At 48.8% G+C, this 21,488-nt stretch overlaps 1 pseudogene; it reads right to left on the reverse strand.

Annotated features, from left to right (window-relative positions):
- Positions 1-4,218: 4,218 nt before the first annotated feature.
- On the reverse strand, positions 4,219-19,699 carry LOC134378158 (eukaryotic peptide chain release factor subunit 1-like; annotated as a pseudogene).
- Between the last annotated feature and the right edge of the window lie 1,789 nt (positions 19,700-21,488).

Below are 21,488 nucleotides of genomic sequence, written 5' to 3' on the forward strand. Positions count from 1 at the left end.
CTTTCAGGTCCATCTGGAAGACATTGTCTTACAGCATCCATTTCTGGAGGAAAGGGAGGCCAGGGTTGTCCAGGGATCTCAGTGGGCCTGTCCCTGCCTCCTTTGTGGGTGCATGCAATGACTGCCTTCCTGGAGGATGGGCTGGAGGCTCAGAGGGGAGAGGAAGCCAGTCCCGCCCCCAGTTCCTCCATTCCTAGGACACATGCTTGGCTGGGTGTGTGCATCTGGGAGTGGGAACCACCACACAGGGAAGCTGTCCCTTAAACGAGGCTTTGACACCCCAATGGTGCAGGCTCCGTTCTAGTTCCCGCATCATCACCGCTCCTGTCTCTGCATGGTTGGGGCCTTTCTGAGCCTGTTTCCTCCCTGAGGACAGAAAAAACAGTGCCATACATGCTGTGCTTCCTCCTGGAGCTGCAGGGAACTCTGATGAGATGGGGCTGCTGAATGTTTGGTAAAGGCCAAGGGACTGTGCACAAATGAGGGGATTTGAGCAAAGGAGAAAAGAAGTTGGAGGAGACCAGAAGCAAGCTCCCTCTGCACCATAGTTTTCCCATAAGACACTCCCTTGCTATTTGAGATTACATGGCAATGGCTCAAATTACCAAAAATCGCAGCACAGCCTCAGAGGTGGAGGGCACCAGCTTTTGATAAAGACGTTCCATGCCTCCGGGGATCTGGAGCTCACTGCCTAGCAGGGAATGCTCTCCCACCATAGACAAGCTCTTCTTTGTGTTGTGTCTGTCTGTAAATTCTACACTGACTCAGAGCAGGAGGAGGCTGCGGAGTAGGGGTTGGCACCTTTACTCCAGCATAAGCCTGTAGGGACACCTGTGCTGGCCACTTCTTAGCAAGGCTCGAGAAAGAACTCTTCACCTCCCTGAGCTCCTAAGTGTCCATCTGCTCACTGTGAAGAGGAGACGGTGATGCAGTAAGGGTCGCACCATTTTAGAAACTAGACGAAATAAAGGGTAGGCATGGCTGCTGAATCTGCACAGCATGGAGGGTGCCCTTACTTTCAGGCCTGGTTTGATCCAGGCTACCAATGATGTCACCAGGATTCTGCCTCTATTTCCCACATTCTCGCAGCACAATGCTCACCCATGTGCTCAAGCTGTGTCATGTAAGGCTGCACAATAACCACAGCCCATGGGACTTCAAGTCTTTCTGTGGTGCTGGTATTCATGTTTTCTAATTGCTCACGTGTCCACAGGGACAGAGTGTGCTTATGTACATTAGCCAGTCAGGGCCACTCTCAGAACAGTGCTGGGGCCACTCACACCCACCCCTGGCCTAAGAATGGGGGAGAGAACATTCTCCAGGGACAGTCAGGATGCGAGAAAAGAGTGAACAATTTCGCTAAGATCCAGCATGAGCTAGACGATCCTCCCCTCGTAAGTGAGCATTAACCCACTTTCCCACCATTTCCCTAATCATTTGACAGCCAGATCCAGACCATTGCCCCAGGAGAATTTGGAGCAGCCACTCACACCCAAATCTACACTGAGGGGACAAAGAGTATTTCAGTGGCTTCTGTTGAGGAATACCATCACTCCCCCAACTGGTCACTGTCCCCTCATCACATCACTGCACTAGCCCACTGGCTCATCCTGAGTGACAGCCCTGAACGATTCCCAGCAGGCCCAGCACTCTCCAAGACCCTGACTCGGACTAGAGCTGTAGGCAGGGCTGCAGACCCTGTGGGCTCAGAAGGTAACCACAGCAATTCACTCAGGAGCAGCCTGGCACTTGCTACCTGGGGTGATAATCCACACCTTAGAGAATGTCCTTAATGAAAATGTTTAGGATATCAGATCCAGCAAGGAGACCTGCAGGAAAGCACATTTCCCCAGAACAGCATGTCCCCAGTCCTGGGCTGCAGGAGGGAAAGCGCTTGGGAGGGGGGCCGGCGTCACCTGGGAGGAGCCGCTTTGTGCAGGTGGTGCACATTGCCTCCTATGCTCTATTTAATGTTGATCTGGATGCAAACAAAATTATTGGAACAATATGGCCAAGCGTCGGGGTTCTCCTTAGAGACTCTGATCTCATGAGCAGAATGCCATCACTCAATCAATGAATATTTGCTGAGCTGCTATGATGAACCAGCACACGCTCACAGGGAGGCAGCCACCATGTAGCAAACAGACTGAACCTCTGCTTTTACAGCATTTCTGCTTCCAGGAAAGAGAAAACCCAGCCACAACTGCGCAGCCCATCACATGGTGGAACATGCACCAAGAAACAGGAAAGCAAGGCTGGGGGTGAAGGCGATGCCATGGGACATGACATCATTTTGCTGTGGCTTAGTGTCCTGTGACCTGCCTCCTTGCCCGGGCAATAACTCGGTCCCATGGTTTTTTCCTTTGCTTTGCCTTGTTGGTTTTTATTTTTATTTAGTTATTTTTGAGGAAGCAGAGCAATGTGGGGAGCTCCCTACACTGTGCTAGTGTGGAGTGTACCCTGAAAGGACGAGTCGACACCAGTTGATGATCCACCGGAGAGAGCTCGTTTATTAGGCGGCACACACACATATATATAGGGCTTTTAGGGAAGGCTGATTGGCTTAAAATACAATCCCTACTTAGAGGGCAACCAGTGCCATGATGGGGTGTGGCCGAGAAGGACTTATGTGATCAGGGTGTGATCCCTTGAGGCATTTGGGTTCTTACATTCCTCGGTGTGATCCCTTGGGGCATTTGGGTTCTTACATACCCCACACTCTGTGTGCATCTCCTGTTGCTGCTGTAACAAATGATCAGAGACGCAGTGGCTTACAACGACGCAGGTGCGTTCTCTTACAGTTCTGGTGGTCAGAAGTCCAGACTCAAGGTGTCGGTAGGGCTGTTACCACTGCAGGCTCTGGGGAGAATCCATTTCGTCTACTTCTGCCGCTTCTAGAGGCTGCCATGCTCCCCGGCTCCTGGCCTCTACCTCCATTCAAAGCCAGCAACGTCACGTCTTCCCACCTCTCCCTGACTCTGACCCTCCGCCTCCCTTTTCAAGGACCTCTGTGATTGCATCGGGCCCACCCAGATACTCCAGGATAATCTCCCATCTCAAGATTTTTAACTTAATCCCATCTGCAAAGTCCCTGTAGCCACAGAAGGTGACATAGTCACAGGTTTCAGGACTAGAGCCAGAATTCAGCCGACCACACTGACCAGAGAGAATTCTCTTTCTGGTCAGTTGAAATGTCATATCAGGACATATCACCATGTGTACACATGGATGCTCCCCCATGGCAGGGAGGAACATTTTGTAAAGGGAATTTATCATTTTCCTTCCCAAAAAGTTAAAAAAATAAAAGTAATTATTTAGGATTTGTTCGCTTTAACAAGAAAAATGAAAAGAAATATCTTGAAATGGTTAAACTTGTTTTTGTTTTTTCAGGAGTTGGAGAATCCTGTTGGGTTTAGAAGTTTCTAGAATCTTCTCTCCAGGAAGGATTCTGAAACAGAAATTCCTGTTGGTAAAATTGCGTGCACTAAGGGCCACCTTGGCATGTTAGGGGAGGATGGATTTGAGTTTATTCTCTGTGTGCCCCGCTGCAAAACTGCTCCATCCCAGAGCATTCTGCCCCAGAGAGTGTCCTTGATCAGAGAGTGATCAGGATGGAAACCACCCTGTTTACACCGTCTCCACAGTAACAGCCCGCCTAATGGTAGCTTTGACTCTGGAAATGTACGACATTTTCACAAAGCATCATTAACCTCCTCGCAATCCAATGTGCTGTGGGGAGGGGGATATCGGCGGTTGCAGTTGCAGGAATAACAAATAGGAAGAGCCAGGAGGCAGAGGAGGGGACAGTGTGCTGGGACGGGACAGACCCCCGCTCTGGCTGGAAGGGGGTAGGGGCACAGCAGGGCAGTCTCTATGCATCCTTGATCCTCCCTATGTCCCTCCAGCCCAGGAGTCCCAAGTGACAAGTGTCAAAGCACAGCCCACAGAGGCCCTGCGGACCAGCCTTGTGCCCTCCCCGACCAGCCTCTTTGTCAAGGGGCCATCGCTGACCAGAGCAGCCACTTCCCTTCCACCTGGATGCAGAACAGAGCGCATCTGGGCCATGCGGGACAGCAGCACCCAAGTACCCTTGGGGACCCTGCAGGGCTCGAGGGGACAGCGCCTGGCATCAGGGAGGATACACAGACATAGGAGAAGCCCAGGCTGGAGGCCCTTGCCCCCAGGGCATGGCAGCTGCAGGACCCACCCAGCCCAGCCTCAGTCCTCTCGTTGGTCAGCCGCGACCAGAGGCTGCTGCGGCTCTAGCTGCTCCATCTCGGGCTTGGCGAGCACCCTGCAGTCCTGCCTGTACAGTGTCATCTAAAAGAGGGACATGTCCTGTTGGGGCGGGGGCTGCCCGTGTGTCATGGAGGCCCCCTCCCCCCACAACCTCCCCTCCCTGGGGACTCAAAACCCGCAGGGGTGGAGCTGGGACAGGTTCTCCCTGCCAGGAAGCTCCCAGAGTGCCCTCTGCTTTGGGAAGGCTGGGTGGCTAATCCTTCAACAGAGCAAAATAAAAATGAATTTTAGGATTAGATGACCAGGACTCACGTGGGATCCAGAAGATGGGCAGGCGAGGGTGGCTATTTGTTGGGGCTTCTGTCTGGTTGCCAGGTAGCCAAGGGGTCCCTTCTGACTGCTCTGTTTTCCCCCTCATCCTCCCTCTCGTGCCCCCCTTTTGCTGCCTCCAGTGCTGACTCCTCACGGGCCCTGGGTCCCACTTCTTATTCTCCTGGCCCCTGGCCCAGCCTGTCCTCTGCCAGCCACACATAATGGATTTGGGGATTCTGTGTGTGTGCGCATGTGTGTGCATGCATGTGTGCACGTCTGTGTGTGGTAGGGGTGGCAACAGGACCCTGTTTATAGAACGAGCTGTCCTTCCCCCTAAAGCAGGCTATTTTTCCACAAAGCCAGCCTCCTAGTGTGACCAGAGGTTACCACACACCCAGGGCCTTCATCTCTTTCCTCTGTCTCCCCAAAGCCGCCTGGTGTGGTCTGGCTGCACGAGTCCAGGAAGATGCCTCTTCCCCCCGCCCCCACCCGGTCGCATATCCAACCTTAAGCTTTTCATTGACAATTTCACTCACAGGAAGCATGAGGCCAAGACCCTCAGGTTCTCTTCTGGTCTACGCCTGGCTTTACCTGTGAGGGGGCCGTAGCTCCAGATGGAGGTCCCACGGGAACCAGTGCAGGTCTCCAGAAATGCACTGAGCTGAACTGAGGACTCTCATGGCTCAGGGGCCTCTGGCCTTCTCTGCTCAAGCAGCCTGGGCCCTGCAGGGCTTCTGGGAATGCTTTGTCCAGGAAGGAGAGCAGGATTCTGTCAAGGCTGGAATGAGCCACAGAGGCTCCGAAAGGAAAGGAGACCTGGGTGGACCCAAGGGAAGGGTGATCCTGGAAGAGACAGCAGCAGGGAGCCTGCAGGGAGCCCTGGCTATGTGCCTGTATCTGCAGATCACTGCACGGCTGTTTTCGTCTCCTGGGCTGATGGGACAAAGGACCACAGGTTATCATCTCACAGTTCCGGAGGCCAGAAGTCCAAGACCAAGGTATGGGCAGGGCTGATTTCTTGTGAGGCCAAGGAGACTCTGTCCCCGGCCCTTCTCAGCTTCTGGTGGTTGCTGGCGATCTCTGGAGATCCTTGGCTTATTGAAACACCATCCCATCTCTCTCTTTATCTTCACAGGGCTTTCTCCCTGTGTGACAAATCTGTGTCCAAATTTCCTTTATTTTGTTAAGGATACCAGTCGTCCTAATAATCCCGTTTTAACTTGGTAAAGACTCTATCTACAAATAAGGTCACATTCTGAGGGGCTGGAGGTTAGGACTTCAACATAACGAAATTTGTAAAGACACAATTCAGCTCCTAATGAGGATCACCTCGTGCAGTCCTCAAAAACAGATAGTATTATTTTTTTCCCAGTTTACAGATATGGAAAGCAAGGCTGGAAAAGATTAAATGATGTGTCTAAGGCCATGTGCTTAGTAATAGTATGTTGGGCTGCAACCGCCCCACTTGTATAGCAATTGCTAAGGTGAAAGGAGGCCACACCAAATGGTGGCTGTTTAAATTCCCCACCCGCATGGTCCACACAAGATGGCGCCTAGAGGAAGCAAAGGGGAAGTGTCACTTTTAGTTCCGCAAAAATTTTTATTGGTAGTTGCACTTTTCCACGCTCGTGATCAGTGCATGATCAGTAGGCTAAGCATAGGAAAGTAAGGTGCATGCACATGTGACCTTTCCAGTGATTGGCTTTCAGTGTGGAAATCCCCGCTTGCTTAGATATAAATACAAGTGCTTAAAAGACAATAAACGGAACTGCTTGATGGAACCCCCGCCGTGTGTGAGTGTTCCTTTGTGGCCACCTTCGGGGATCCTTCTTCAACTTACGCCGCAGAGGGCAACTTATCTGGTCCTGCATGGGGTGGGTGGGGATAGGGAATCTGCCGGGGATCACTCAGTGGCCACGGCCAGGGAAATCCGGAGCCCAGGCCTGGCTGACCGAGAGAGCACCCCAACAATAGTAGAGCCAGGGTTAAACCTCAGTGAGCTCTGGGCCTTCCTGTTCTTAAATATTTCCCAAACTGTCCCTTAACATCAGAACTCCCTGAGTTACAGTCAACCTGCATTTCTGAAGAGTAGCTGTGGGTCCCCGTCTTTGGTGAGACCGTGCCTCATCCCCCTGGAGGGGTCTTTGGTGTGGAGGCCAAGAAGAGCCTTACAGACAACAAGAAATAGAAGCAGATTAACCTGGATTTCTGAGACCCCTTAAGGGAAACAGCATGGTGGCTGCAAGCCCAGGTTTAAAGGCTCAGATGTTTGGAATGGGGACTCTGAGTATCAACATCCCTGGGGAGAAAGCAGGAGATGTAAATGTGTTTCTGAATGTGCTCCAATAACAGAAAGGGATTAATTAGGATTATTTAGTTGCAAGAAATAGAAAACAACTTGAACGAGCATAGGCCAGGAGAGTCAGGATTCCTTACAAGGGTCCACACATCTCATGTGGCCCAGGTCAAAGGTGTAGGCAGGCCCAGGGAGGGATGAAGGGACAGATCCTGCCCCCGCCACTCTGGACACCCGCAGGCCATGCATTGCCTTCTGGGGCTCCCTCTGCCATCCACTCTAATGTCAGTGCACACAGTCACCTCAGGCCCTGCGTCTGTGTCCTGTCACATGCAGAGACACTTACACAAGACTTTCCCAGACCCAGGTCCAAATTCCCAAGACACAGAATCTGTCCCAACTTGGATCACATGTCCACAGTGGGGTCCAACCAACTGCGGGCAAACGAGAGATGGTGTGGCACAAATATGGTGGCTGGACCCCCAGGGGCGAGGGGAGGGTGAGGGTGACCTGGTAAGGGTGACTGGGTCCACTGAGCAAAGACCCCAGAGGCTGCCGGCTCCACAGGCTCACACAAGAATATCTGGACTTGGATTTCATTTTCTCAGGAAACCGGGTTTAGAGACAAGGGGACCATGATAAGAAATTGGCGACACCCTGTCTGTTTAAAAACAAATTTGGTGCTGGGGAGAAGGAGCTTTGTTCTCCAGAAATCAAGCGTTTCAAACTCCACAGTCCACAGCACTTCCAGAGTATTCTCTGAATGGAGCTGCCTGCTTCTGTACCAGTTTCTTAGCAACTAAATACCTGACTAATATTCAATTTCTTCCAGGGCTTTAAGAGCCACAAGATATTAATTCCAAACAAGACATCTAAATTGTTGCTCTGGAAACTTGCGTGTGCAGCCCTTCGTCGATGAGACGATGAAGTGCCATGTGAAGACCATCCTTGAGCGTTTCACTCGAGCCTTTCCCAGAGCTGGGATTGTAAGTCCCCGTCCCCGGATCTGTGGGAGAGGACACCCGCTGCGGGAGCCCCAGTCCCTTTGGTGGCCACTGGAGGGAGGGGCTTCACTGCCCAGGCTGTGAACTCCTGCAGAGCCTGATTTGGGGACCTTGATGAGAGCCTAACTTCTCCAAGGTTCGGTTTGCTCTGCTGGAAATTGGGAACGCAGGGTGCACTCCCGCAGTGAGACCAAGGGCAGCTCTAGGATATCCGGCAGCACGGACAGGAAAGCAATCTCCAGTGAGGACCAGAGGTGGGAGGGTGGTGACCCACCATGCACAGCAACTGATGGGGAAATGGCCCGTCACCACACATGGGATTTGTCACCACACATGGGATTTGTCACAGTGCATGGGGTTTGTCCAAAGTGGCACTCAGAGTCTAAGGGGGAGAATGTGGGGCTTTATGCACATTTGTTGAAAAAAAATATTAAAAAGAGAAGAACTAAGCTTCTAATTCAAAAGTTAGGAAGAATCAGACCTCAGACATGGTGTGTGTCATTTCCTTTAATCTTCATGGTGAAGTTTGAGATAAGGACTTGATCAACCTCACTTTTACAGATGGGAAACTGAGGCTCTGCTAGACAAGAAACTTGTCCAAGACTGCATGGCCTGAGAGTAGAGGAGCCGGGACTTGATCCCAGGCAGCATGAGCCGAGGGCCAGCTTCCTTCACCACCTCACTCCACGACAGACACCTCTCAGGACCCAAAGGAAGTGGCAGGAACTCTTGATAGAAAAAGAAAAGAAATAATGAAAGAGAACAGCAGAAGGTGGAGTCGATCAATAGAATCACAGGTGTTGCCCAGCTCTGCCCTATGGGGGCTGCACACCCAGACCCCCAGTTGTGCCATCATGGCTGTCACAGTCATCCCCACACAGTGCACAACTCCATCTAGGGATCAGGGGAAAATAGACCCCTCTTCTAAGCTGGGAGAAATAATGAAAATAAATAATAAAATAGGGAAGCAAAAGTTAGAGCTGATCAATAAAAATGACAAGACTATTTTTTAAGGGCAAAAATAATTTAGCAGGTATGACCAAGTGAGGGGGAAATAGATGCAAGCATTAGGAACAGAAAGCAGGACATACTGAGACAAAAGGACTCAATTTACAACTCAGGACCTTGGCCAGTAACCATCTGGGGGCTCTCTGTTACCCCTAGGTCTTTGCCAGCAGTTGTCCCTAGAGATGACCAAGAGGGGGTCTGGGAGGAGAGGCCCTCCCATGCAGGGCCAGGTCCCTTGAACATGAAGCCACCAGCCAAAGGCTCGAGGATTCCAGCAGCTGGTCAACATGACTGCTGGTTTTGCTCCCTTGGTGTTTAATTTGCACGTGATGTTTGGGCTCTGGGCAGGACCTGGGGGGTGGCGACTCCAAAGGACCGAACGCATGTCCAGCCTGAGAAACTTCACGGGGAGCTGGGGAAACAGAGCCACTCCATGTCCACCTGGGATGTGGATAAGATCCCAACTCCCACCTGCTGAGTCCTTTAGGAAGTCTCCAGGCCTCTGTCAGCCTCGGTTCTCTATCTGTGAAGTGGCGCCGTGTCTATAAAATGGGGATCACAAGAGTACCTACTTGTGACGGCCTAGTAAGCGCTACGCAAGTGTGAGCTGTTGCTGCTACATAATCTACTTCATAACCATGGCAACCTGTGCTTGGTGAGGCTGTCACTATTACACCTATTTACAGGTGAGGAAGCGGAGGGCCAGGCAAGGTGAGTGTTTGCTGAAGTCACATAATCAGAGCTTGTGGCAGCCCTCAGCTGGCCACCACACCTGCACCTGCCATTCAATGCTCTTCCAGGTAAACATACATAGAGCAACATGCTTTTCAGAGTGGCCTAGAACTGAGGACAGTAAAGCCGGATAACTTGACGTTCTGTCAACTTGAAATGCTTTTTAACTAGCGATCATACCATACAGTGATAATTGATATTCATAAGCAACTCAATTGAAATTAAGTTTTAAAATAGCATTAGTGTTAAGTGTATTTTATTCTACTTCCATGTAAACTGGTCATCCACATACAGTAGATGAGGTGACAAGAAAACATGCTTAATAAAACCACTCAGTACTGGTTTTCTCAGATGCCTGAGTTCCCTATCAAGGACAAAGGGCATGGCAGAGAGGGGTGGATGCTCCCCCCTGACCCCCACAGCCTGATGTGCGCACGGAGCTGGATCACTTACTTCCCAGAATCGTCTTCCCCACCTCAGGAACTGGACTGTGGGCACGTGTCCCCCTGTGGGTGCCTCACCCCCAGCCACTAGCCCTCCAACCCAGTTTAGGGGCCCATAGTGGGTTGAAGATGACTCCCAAAGATATGTACAAGTCCTAACCCCCAGAACCTATGTATGTGACCTTATTTGGAAATAGAGTCTTTGTAGATGTGATGAAGGTGAGGATCTAAAGATGAGACCCAGTGGCTTATGAGGAGTAAGAGGAGGGGAGGACACAGAGAGATGCAAAGAGGGGACGGCCATGGCAAGGTGGACGCAGAGGCTGGAGGGATGCAGCCACAGCCAAGGGACGCCTGGAGCCACCGGGAGCTGTAGGAGGCAGGAAGGATCCTCCCCCAGAGCCTCCAGAGGGAATGTGGCCCTGCCACATGTTCATTTCAGACTTCTGGCCTCCAGAACTGAGAGAGAATCAATTTCTGTTTTAAGTCACCCAGTTTTTTGGACTCTGTTAAGGCAGCCAAAGAGACTAATACCGGCCTTAACTCTAAATCTTTTTCTGTTTTGTATATTAGATATACAATATGATGTTTTAATATACTTGTAACGAAACAATTCCTACAATCAAGAAAATTAATATATCCATCATCTCACATGTTACTTTTGTGTGTGTGTGGTAAGAGCACCTAAAATATACTCTCTTACCAAATTTTCAGCATGCAATACAATATTATCATCGTAATCCTCATGCTGTAGATTGATTCTCCACATCTCCAGAACTTTCTCATCTTGTCTAACTAAAGCCTTTTACCCTTTGACCTGCATCTCCCCGTTTTCCTTCTCCCTGCTCCTGGTAATCACCATTCTGCTCTCTGTTTCCTTGTATATGACTTTTTTTAGATTCCCCATATAAGTTAGATTGTATGGTATTTGTCTTTCCATGTCTGGCTTATTTTACTTAATACAATATCCTCCAGGTTCATACATGCTGTTGCAAATGGCAGGATCTCCTGTCTCAAGGCTGAATAATATTCCATCAAGGGTGTGTGTGTGTGTGTGTGTGTGTGTGTGTGTGTGTGTGTGTGTGTGTGTGTGTGTGTGTGTGTGTGTGTGTACACAAATAATAATTTTTTTATCCGTTTTTCTTTCAGTGGACACTCAGGTTATTTCTATACCTTGGCTGTTATGAATAACGCTGCAATGAACACAGGAGTGCAGGTATCTTTACAAGGTGCTGATTTTATTTCCTTTGGGTATACACCCAGAAGTGGGATTGCTGGATTGTATGGTAGTTTTATTCTTAATTTTCTGAGGAACCTCCATACTGTTTTCTCATAATGGCTATACCAACTTACATTCCCACCAACAGTGCACAAGGGCCCTCTCCTCCACATCCCCGCCAGCGCTTGTTAACCCTTGTCTTTTGATAATAGCCATCGTAACAGGACTGAGGTGACATCTCATGGTGGTTTTGATTTGCATTTCCCTGATGATTAGTGATGGTGCATTTTTTCATGTACCTGCTGGCTATTTTTGTCTTCTTTAGAAAAATGTCCATTCAGATCCTTTGCCCATCTTTTAATTGTGTTTTTGGTTGGTTGGTTTGTGTCATTGCTATTGAGTAATGTGAGTTCCTTATGTATTTTGGACATTAACTCCTATCAGATATACGGCTCACAAATATTTTCCTCTAGTCCATAGACTGCCTTTTCATTCTGTTGACTGTGTCCTTTTCTGTGCAGAAGCTTTTTAGTTTGACATCATCTGACTTATTTATTTATTTATTGCCTGAGCTTTTGGTATAATATCCAGGAAGTCCTTGCCAAGGCTAATTCCTCACCTTCTTTAGGAGTCAGTGCAGGTGTCACTACCCATGTCTGTGCTAGAAGCTGGTCCTCTGTTGGGTGGCTCCCACCCCTCCCATTCAGTCATTCATTCATCCATTCATTCATTTATTCAGCACCTGCTGGTGGGCCAAGATCATGGAGTGAATGAGGCAGGTTTGAACGAGAGCCCCAAGGACCCTCCTGAAGCTTGTGATGGAACAGACCATTGGCAGCCCTGAAAAGCAGGAGGGTGGAGAAAGGGCACTCACGAGTCCTCTCGGTCATAACAGCTCGGCCGTGCCCTGCTCTGGGCCTCACCTGCACCTCACCTCTGAAGGTGACTGCCCACAGGCGCTCTGGCCAGAGTGGGACCAATAGCAGGGCCCAAGTGCTGTAAGGTAGAGATGGGATGGAGAGGGTGCGGGGCAGAGCATGGCTAGGAACAGACCAGCTGACGTGCAAGGACCAGCTGAGAACTGAATTCACATCAGGGAGGTACAGGTACTAGGGTGGTCCCTCCTTCCTGTCCACCCACCAATCTTGTCTTTAGACAAAATTTAAATACTTCATCATGACCGTCCTACCTATAGTCTCTGCCCTCACCTGGCTTTGTCACCTCTGTTACAGCACCCCCTCCTTGCTCACGCCAGGCCCTTCAGCATCCCCAGCCCACACAACTGTCCTTGGGTTTTGCATGGCAGGGCTCTTCTCAGCCTCTGAGACCACTGCAAGGTCAGTGCCTCACTGAGCTCCAGCGATGGCAGCCACCTCTCAGGAGCCAACCTGTCTCACTTGACTTTGCTCTGTTTCCTTCTGTCTTTGTTTTTCAGAGCAAGTGTCTGAAAGGACCTCACTTTTGGCTAATGTATTTATTGCCTGTCTAGACCCTCACCAGTCACTATCACATCACATGGGGAGGGTCCAGCTAGCCCACCTAGCATGGTGCTGAGCACATGGAGGGGCCCCCTAAACATGTGCCAAGTGAACAAACCAATGTCTTGGCCCTGCTAGGAACCCAGTGGGGGAGAAGGAGGTGGTGTCCTCAGGAATTGTCTGCAACTTCAACCTCTTAACTACCTCCACAGTAGCACATAAAAAGCATTTTTAATGTCATGCATGAGAAATCTCCAGGGCTCACAAGAGGATGACAGACTCAGAGAGGAAAGGGAATTTCACATCCCATCAAGAGGCAAATGGTATTTGGGTGGACTTATATTCAGGGCAGAGTCTGCACACTGGATTCTCCTAAACTGAGTCAGGGGACAAAAGCATTATCATGAGACCCAGAAATAATGAGGAACAAAAGCACGAGGCTAGATCTAAAACCCAACCCAATGTCGTACCACATTCTGAAGACCAACTTTGTTCCGGTCACTGGGGCTGAGCTGCAGGGAATGTGAAGGTGAAGAACACCCAGGAGAGCCCCCATGCTCAGCATGAGTCGACCGTGTGATGTGGGAGACAAGCACGTGCCCATGAGTGGCACTCTTCTTTCTCGGGGGTGCTGAACCCACATTCCAGCTATGCCCGCCATGGTTCCAGGCAGCGGGGTGGCAGTCCTGACCACGGGGGTCTCAAAGCCTTCTGGGGAAGGCAAGCATTCTTCAGCCAATGTCCCAAATAAACGTGTAATTGTGACCTGTGGTGAGCTCTGGAGAAGAGACATGAAGGGTGACATGAGAGCTGTTTATATGGGCAGGGGGGTGACACAGAAGCCCCTCCAAGTCTAGAATGTGAGGCTTGAGCTGAGGAGTGATGGTACAGGGGTTGGGGAAGAGGGTTTTGGAGAAAGAAAGGGCTGTGTCCCAGGGGGGGCATGGCAAGTCTACAGAGAGAAAGTGTGGGAGCTGGGACAGCTTGGGGGAGGGTAGTGGCTTATTTTTGTTGCTTATAACAGAATACCTGAAGCTGGGTAATTTATGGAGAAATGAAATTTATTTCTTACCGTTTTGGAGGCTAAGAAGTCTACAGTCCAGGTAACACATCTGGTAAGGGCCTTCTTCCTGTTGGCATGACTCTGAACAGAAATTCAAGATGTCACATGATGAGAATGGGCTGAGCAAGAGAGAGGTAACCTTCTAATAAAGCCATCAGAACCACACACACTGTTTCATGAATGGATCCACCCACTCATGAAGACACAGTCCTCACAGTCTAATCACCTCTGAAAGGCTTCACCTTTTTTTTTTTAATCATCTCACTTCTCTTAACTTTTGAAGGTTTACAGCAGTTAAAGTACTTTTGCTTCTGTGTATGACAGTTTTAAAAAAATCATTTTTCTTAATTAGATACCAGAGCAACCAATTTCACCATTGAGTAAAAGTAAAAACAGGGATTCATTATAAAATTAGTCCAAAATGGCATTTGGGGACTTAGCTGTAGGCTGCTGCACTAATATCTTGAAAAACCAAAGTGTAGGGCTGGGTCTGGTTTTGTTTCAGTTTTCTTTTCAGTATTCAGTACTTATGGGTTACGTTCTAGAAATGTTCCAGTTGTAAGGCAAGAATCTGTTTGGATTCCACCACAGGTATGCTACTTGGGCTGGATGGGTATTCCATTCCCCGTAAATCTACTCGACACCACAAGATATGTCCAATTCCACCAAATCCTTTCACAAACTGGGACCCTTCTTGTGACTTATCTGTGACAATTTCCAACATAGCTCCAAAATTTTTCATGGTTGTTAGCAAACCTTCCAACAAGGGGCATGCTCTTAATCAGCTCATGTTCCTGTCCTGTCTCTTTGTCTGTGAAATGAGACTTATCTTTCTCTTGTTATGGAGTTAGATAGAGAATTTTCTCCTGTTCTGTGTCTTGGCAATGAAGAATGTTATCTCAAAATATTCAGATTTTCACAGAATCTCTACAGCTCCCATTTCCATAGCCGTTAGTGCATCTTCAACACTGAAATGGTATCGTCCTGTTAATTTCTTCTATCAAAGTATCATCCTGTTAATTTCTTCTCTTGGATGAACTGCAGGTTGGGGAGGACTTCCGTAGATAACTCAAGAGCTTGTTGGATCCATTTTCACCACCATAGGGTGTGTCAACTAATGTGAAAACCTTTGATTGCAACCTCTGATCAAACATGTCAGATTGACTTAGTTCTGTTTTAAAGTCAGCTGATCCAGCTAAAAGGAGACCAGACCACATCTTAGTCTACAGAAATAAATAGCTGCACAGCAGTCTCTGCTACCTTCCAAACATAGTTAAGTCTCTTTTCCATTCCTAAACAGGCAAAACACAAGGCTGACTGGCCTCCTCTACCGTGTTCCTTTGGGAGATCCACAGGGAATTTGCGTAGGACTTCTCTCGTGTTTCCTTGGAGTGCACCACTGCCATCTGGTACGATGAAGCCAAATGTGCTGTCATCTGAAAGCAGAGCTGTGAGAGCCTGTGCATGGAACTTGTTACATGACAATATTAAATACATGAGGTATTAACTGGTTTGAAATGTTCAAAGTCATTGTTGACTTTATTTTCCTTTCGTTCTTCTGTTACAACTGTTCCACAGTAAACAACCAGACCATTTGGAGGTGCTTTGTTATTATGTTTGGGTCTTTGTTGCACATATGCAACGGCTCCCAGGACTGAAAGGTGGTTTACTTGTTGTGACTTAATGTTACATGCAGTTCCAAACTCATCTGCTAACATTTTTGCACTCATGAAATCTGGTCTTTGGGAGGAATGACAACAATATCAAGCTGGTGCCACTGCCATGGGCCACCTTCAGGCTCTTAATGAACTTCTTCATCTCCCAGATCTCCATGTTCCTGCCGGCAGCACTGGGGTCACCACCGTCTTCCCGCCTCCTCCTGCCTAAGGGCCCAGTCTTGGGCGGCAGTGGTTCTGGCCTCACCTTTCACATACTGCAATTGGATTTCCCATCCTCTTCACACTGTCACAATGGGAGTCAAGCATCGATGAGTTTTGGGGGACATTCAATCCACAGCAGGGAGACAAGGCTCGTGGGGCTGGCAGAAGACACACCCCTGGACTTTCGGTGGTGTTCAGGCTGCTGGTCTTTAGCTCAAGGGCAGCAGAAATATCGACAGGTCTAACTCCATGCCTCCCTCTCAGGTCTTGGCTCTCATGTCCCCTTCTCCGTGGCACCTTTTTGGCACATCTTCCTCAAAATTAAGCCCGCCAGACCTTCCGTCTCCACCTCCCACCCCCTTCTCTCCCTAGCACTTGGCATTCGCATGCAACAAGCTTCACCCCTTACTCATTCCCTGTCTCCTTCCAGCAGAACACATGCTCCATGAAGGCAGGAGGGGGTTTGGGGGCTCAGATTTCTTCCCTGCTGTGTCTTCAGTGTCCTGGAGAGAGTTTGCCTCTCACGGCTTCTCTCTCTCTCCCTTGTGTTTAAAAGGCACACCTACTGCAGAAAATCAAGAGAGTTTGAAAGTCACCTGAGCAAAGGGGAGAGGCTGTTTCCTGCAGCCAAGAAACATCACCAGACCTTTGTTGAGGACCCAGGGTGCTGAGAAGCCAGGAATTCATAGTGGTACCAATCTGCATGGTTGTGGTTTCTCCAGAAACACTCGGCAGTGTGGGTGTAGGTGTGGAGAATGCAGGTGGTCCAGTGGGCCTGGGCAAGTTCTGCAAAAGAAACAGGGAGGAAGCCAAGCAGGGGAGGTTGTGTCAAAGAAGAAACAGCACAAGGCACGGACTAAAAGGTGCGGGAGAAAAGAGATGATGAGAAGGACCTCTATCCTAGGACAACCAGGGAGGACAAGGAACTGAGGCAAGACATGCTTAGCTGCCAAGAGAACGAGAGGCAGCCTCCCCTGGTGAACTAGAGTGGGGGCAGGACTCAGTCCTAGTAGGCAGCAGAGACCTGAGCAGACCACCTTTCTGGGACCCGGCATTGACGTGGTCTGGTCCATTGCTCCAGGAGTGAGGCTGCAGCTCCCAAGCTCCCCATCTGTGTGCACTGACCATGGAGGCCAAGGGTAAGTGGTCCAGAGGCTGGTCTGTTCTCCAGTCTATACACTGTAGGATACATAGTCTATAGCCCTGCCGGATACATAGGATCATCGTATTTTAAAGACAGGATAATGTAAATCTCCCAAGTGATGAATAGTAGGCTTGGAATGCCCTAGGAAGGACCAATGTGGAGCATGGAGAATTCATAGCAATCCTGGTGGTGGAGCCAGGAGAAGCACATCTCTAGGAAGGAACATGCAAGACCTGGCTGATTTCTCATACATGCTGGCCTTTGACATGCCATCCCACTGGACCCTTAAGATATTCTGATGGCATGTACATGTGCTTCCAATATGTAACATCTGCCCAGGCTCCATCTCCAGGGTGGCAAGTCAACCCTTTCTGTTCTATTCCAAGAATCAAATTCATGAATTAAAAAAAGTTGGAAAGTCTAGTGGAAAAATGCATTGAGAGGGAATTTTTACAGGTGTGATACGCACCACACCTAAAACTCAAAGTGCACAGGATGTTTTTATTCTCCCAAATCATTTGGAAATATCCTCAAAGGCTGTTGAAACAAGTCCTTGCAACTGGAATTGCTACCCGTTTTATTAGCAGTTAATAGAAACACATTTTAGCACACAGGTGATTTACTCAGTTGATAAATTTGCAAATTGATTTCAGTGAATTGAATTATGTTAGATTTCAGGGATTTGCTCCCGCAGCAAAGTGTTCATTCATCTGGTGAATTGATCGACCACAAGTTGTCCTGCCAGCCAATCGGTCTGGATCCAAAGCTTATCTTTCCACTCAGCTGCAAAGCCCTGGACCACATCCTCCTGCTTCAAGGAGCTTGTCCTGTTGTCTACCAGTTCGCTTGGGTTTCACATCCTAACCTCATCTCACTGGCTTCAATTTACCCATCCATGGGCTGACCATGTGAACAAGTCTGCTAGACATTGTTTCCAATCTGCCAAGTCTTAGAAAGATGCAGTCAAGGAGTCCATTCCCCTGCTTTCCAGAATGTGCTGGTCCTTGCTCCCAGCCCATTACAAGCAGCCTCACCACTGAGTGAGGTTTTACACCTGTCACTTGTACTGAATAGGCTTGGGTCAGTGTTTGGCTAGAGGCAGATGCTTTTCCGCCAGAGTTCACAGCCCATCCACCCCTGCCCCATACAGATGTGATTTAGGACATCATGAATTAATCACCACTTCTGGAATTTCAGCTAACAGATGTCCTCATTAGAGATTCTAATGCAAACTGCTAACCCACAGACTCCTTTGGCATTTTTTTTAAAGTGCCAGTTGTTTGTGAAGATGTCAAATGGCATAAACATCATTTGGATATCAGACTTACAGACAGGTCTTTTTTGAATACAATAAATGCCACCTCATGGAACAACCACGGAAGATTGTCCAGGCAGAGCCATTACTGCAGACATCTGCTTGAGCCTGGTGATGTCATCAGCCCAAGACAGATGCACTGCAGAGCATACAAAATTAATCACTGCTGCTGGCATTTTAATAAACAGCTGCTTTTGAAAATGCTTTGGAATGAACACAGATCATGACCAAATCTTTTTGAAAGAAGATCAGGGGTTATAAAGCTGCCTATTTTGAAAGCAAGGAGAACACAAACTTGAAGTAACTCTTCATTAGACTCCTGCAGGAATCAGTCCCTGTTGAGGACCCTAAGTGACTTTTCATGAGTCAGGCCCAAACGGAAGCACAGAGCAGTGAGAAGTGTCCTGGGATCTAGCCCAGGGCTGCCCAGAGCTACCATGTGATCTTGAGGGAGCATCTCACCTGCCAGGACTCAGGTTCCCTGTGCATGAGATGGGGATATAGCAACTCTTGCTCTTCCATGGGCTTCTATAAACATCTGATGAGATCATGGGCACGAACGCCCCTGGGTAGATAAAGAGATCCCCCAATGTGAGAAAGCATCAGTCAGTACTCCAAAAAGCAACCTGGGAGCTGTTGCATCAGTGGAATGAAGAAAATTCCAACACAAGTCAAATCCATACTTCTATGACTGGCTACCTGGGGTGAGACCCTCGGCGTTCTTTGCTATACTCCACAGTGATAAATAGAAGGTTGGAAATGATCCCATACAACAAAAAGATCAAATGATTCACCTTCCACGTGCTTCCTCTGTGTTGGGAAGGTGTGTGATGAATGACAGTGGCCAGGCTCTACAGAGCAAAAATCCAAGGCATGGTATTCTCCATCACTACTTCTCTCCAAAAGCTGCTGCACTTTTTCCCCCTTAAATATCTTTCTTCTTCCTCTTCTTTTTTTTTTTTTTTTTTTTCTTTTTTGGTTCCTTGAGACTACCACAGTTCCCCATAGACAGTAAATAGATATATTTTTTAAATTCACTCAGAATGAAACACAGTCACTGGGACAATTCCCTCCTAGGTCCAAGAAGACAAACTGCATCAGAGAAACTCTGAGCACAGGGTACAGATGAACGCTTGGAGGGAGGGGGTCAGGCAGAACATCACATGGGGGCTCCGAGGACCAGCCCTGTCTGCTGCAGCACAGGTTAGAGGTGAGCCCTTGACCCTGTGCTGCTAAGGAGCCTAGCAGTCATAGACATGAAAGCAATCCCATAGCAAATGCTTCCCATGGCTAGTGACGGAGGAGAGATGCCACACATGCCAGGCTCCTGTGGATGAGCCTATCTGTGCCCGCCCCTGCGTGCCCTGCTGGTGCTTCACCTGCCCTTGCAGGGCTGGGACCACACTCACACCGACTCTCCCCGTGAGCCTGGCCTCTGTGGCTTGGCTCATCACCTGGAGGCTGAAGGGCTGCCATGTCCACCGCCCTGCCAGCCTCCCACCTGATGAAACATCTCACCTTGGGCCCTGTGGACCTCTGCTCAACATCTTTGGCCATGTGCCCCATGTCAGCATGCCCTCACCCACTGGAACCCATGTCAGGGGACACAGACAGGTGGCGACACGGCCCACCTGGATGGAGAGTGTGGTACCATTTCAAGGAAGAAATGGCTAATTCAGGGAGGCTCCACCTGCATGTACTAATGTTTTAGACAAAATTTGCTTCTTCTACATCCACATTCTATTCCTACTAAGAAAATAATCAGATTGCCCAAGGAGAAAATAAACCATTAATATATCTATTAATTAACTTAGATATAAGTTTTAAACTATAATACTTAGCAGATTGAAGTCTAAGGTGGGGAGGCCAAATAGAAAATAATATCCACTATTTCTTAGAGGCTAAAATGTTGATGTTTCTAAAAGTCCAGATAAAATTGAATGTCAGAGATCTGCTTTAAAACAATATGGGGGTGGGCGAGTAGCCGAGCACATTGGCCACGTGCTAATCACGTGGAATTTGGAGGTGAATGCGGGGCTCATTTCACCCTTCTTCTTACTTTTGTGTATGTTAAAAATGTTTGATAATTAAAGGGGTTTTTTTTCATTCCATACAAGTATCATAATCTTAGATTTTGTGTTTCTGAAAGTTTAGTGTTTTAGTCCATTTTGTGTTGCTATAACAGAAACATCTGAGACTGGGTAATTTATAAAGAACGGAGGTTTATTTGGCTTATGATTCTGGGACAGCTGCATCTGGCATGGGCCTCAGGCTGCTTCTACTCATGACAGACAGTGGCAGGCAGCCAGCGGGTACAAGCAGATCACATGGCAAGAGGGAGCAAGAGAGAGAAGCAAGAGAGAGAGAGAAGGTGCCAGGGTCTTTTTAAGCAACGAGGTCTCGCGAGAACTAATAGAGTGAGAATTCACTCATTAATCCCCCTTCCCCCAGGGAGAGCATTAATCCATTCATGAGGGATCCGCCCCCATGACTCAATCAGTTTCCAACACTGCCACATTGGAGATCAAATTTCCACATGAGTTTTGGAGGGGACAACACATCTAAACTCCAACAGTGTTGAAGACCAGTTTAAGAACACATGAAGTCACTGATGGAAGGACAGGAGTGAGGACTTGGCTGTGGCTTTTAGACCAGTCTCCATCACCACTGAGAATTGTCTGATTGCCCCAGTTCTGAAACTGGGGAGTGGGGGACTGGCAGTTTTCCAACCTCACTGGCAGAACTTTGGGCAAAGGTCAGAGAGTGGTTTTCCACGGTGCTTTCCTGTGAGCCAGTTGATACAGCGGACACCATTGGTCCCTTTTTCTTAACCCTCATAACTGGCTGAGAACTCCAATGCCTTGTGAGAAGAGCAGGTTACACCCCCTTCTCCAAGTTGTAAGGAATGGCCACAATTGTCCTGAAGCCATCGGCTTCACGTCATGTACCTGACATATGCATGGAGCATGTCAGGACACATGGCCTGGAGGCTTTGTAAGTGAGAGAGATGCGCTGACTAATTAATCCAGGACAATTGGCATTGCTTCAGGCAGACTAGGCCATATGGGGATCCCACCCGCAACCTGAGCTGACTGAAGCAAGAAGAATCTCAGGCAGGACTCATGAGAGTCTTTCATACCTTCCCTTGCTGTCACCAAGAAAGCACCAGGTTTCCGGCGGCAGCTTCAAGTCCACCTGGGAAGCCGGAGAAAGAGCGGGGCACCATGGAAGGAACCCAGAGCCTCACAGAGACACTGCCAGACGTCTAACTGAGCTGCAGCTGATCCCACCCCACACAAGATCTTCCAGCTGCGTCAGCCAACACCTCCCCCTTACTCTTCAGGCACCTGTGGGC

The sequence above is a fragment of the Cynocephalus volans genome, chromosome 1, assembly GCF_027409185.1.
Source record: "Cynocephalus volans isolate mCynVol1 chromosome 1, mCynVol1.pri, whole genome shotgun sequence".
NCBI classification, from domain to species: domain Eukaryota; kingdom Metazoa; phylum Chordata; class Mammalia; order Dermoptera; family Cynocephalidae; genus Cynocephalus; species Cynocephalus volans.